Here is a 1,319-nt window from a genome sequence, read left to right on the forward strand (position 1 = left end):
CGCCTGAGGCGGGAATTGAACCCGGGTCTCTGGCGCTGTGAGACACCAATGCTAACCACTGAGCCACCGTGCAAGGAACTTAACAAAGCAATTAGAAGAACAAAAAGGAAGCATGATAAGGACTTGAGTACAGGATTATGGAGAATTTGAAGATACTTTATACATACATGAAAGGGAAGAGGTTAATCAGCACAAAAGTAGGAGCTGTTAAGGTCCAAGGGCATGAAGCCACAGCATATTGAAAGGGTGTTGAATGAATACTTCTCTTCGGCCTTCACTCTGGAAAAGGAGAACGTGGACAGACAATTCAGGAAAAGGGAGTGTTCGGGACTTGCACAGTTTGACGTAGGAAAGGGACAAGGGAAGACAGGTAGAGGGTACGACCTGGTTGGTCAATGGGATCGTCAGCATGACGTTGTCAGAGAGGTCATGGCTGACACTGACCAATCAGCTCGTACCCTCTACCTGCCTTTCCCCCCAATCCCCACTCCACCACCCTACCCTCCCATGCCAGCAGCTGCCCTCACACCCGGCCCCCAGGGTTCCATCCGAAGCGTTGACTTCACCGCCTCCTGATGGTGCCCGGGTCGCTGCGTGCTCCGGCTGGTCTGCAGAACGCTCTGGGGCCAGAGGTTCCAGCGCAGTTAGGGGCTGACAGGTCGGGTCCTCGAGGGGAGGGGGGGGAAGCCGGGAGTGTGGGGCCAGCGAGGGTCTTGCAGAGGAGGGCACGGATGGGCTGAATGGCCTGTGCTCCTGTTTCTCCCAGCCTGGGATGGTGCCCCTCAGCCCACCCAGTGTATATTGTACTGTGGAGGGTGCCCACACTGTGGCTGACCTGCTCAATACCCAACCCCACTGTTCAACACCATCACATGGAACTCAGGGTGCTCCTGCACCAGGGAGGACAACTTCAAAGGGACTACAACTCCCAGCAGCCCCAGCGCGGCCGCATGCGCACTGCCGACCAGCTTCGGTCCCGCCCTCGGTGTACACGTGACCGGAACTGACGTCGAGGCGCAGACCGTCAGCGGAAACCACCACCCGTCGACGTTTGTTTTCTTCCCCCTCTCTCTGGCGCCGACCGGGGCGCGATGCTTTCCGCTTGAATCTCCATCCGGAGGTAAGGGTGCGCCGCGATGAGGGGCCGATCGGCCGCTGACTCCTGCGTCCCCTCCTCAAACTGGAAATTCAGCGCGCGGCGGCGGCGGGAGGGCGGTCAGACGGCGCAGGCGCAGTGGCCCTGTCGGGGAAGGCACGCGCATGCGCGGATCTGGATTACAACGCATGCGCAAAAGGCTTGGGCCCCCTCCCCCTCCCCC

The 1,319-nt window shown here is 59.3% G+C and overlaps 1 protein-coding gene across 3 annotated transcripts in view; it reads left to right on the forward strand.

The window, feature by feature from the left end:
• Positions 1–1,003: 1,003 nt before the first annotated feature.
• Positions 1,004–1,319, forward strand: part of ppox (protoporphyrinogen oxidase) — a 44,449-nt gene continuing 44,133 nt past the window's right edge. For all 3 annotated transcript variants that reach the window (XM_060822535.1, XM_060822534.1, XM_060822533.1), the window contains exon 1: positions 1,004–1,120. The gene's annotated coding sequence lies outside the window, so the exon portion shown is untranslated. The remainder of the gene's footprint in view (positions 1,121–1,319) is intronic.

The sequence above is a fragment of the Hemiscyllium ocellatum genome, unplaced genomic scaffold (assembly GCF_020745735.1).
Source record: "Hemiscyllium ocellatum isolate sHemOce1 unplaced genomic scaffold, sHemOce1.pat.X.cur. scaffold_1046_pat_ctg1, whole genome shotgun sequence".
Lineage (NCBI taxonomy): Eukaryota > Metazoa > Chordata > Chondrichthyes > Orectolobiformes > Hemiscylliidae > Hemiscyllium > Hemiscyllium ocellatum.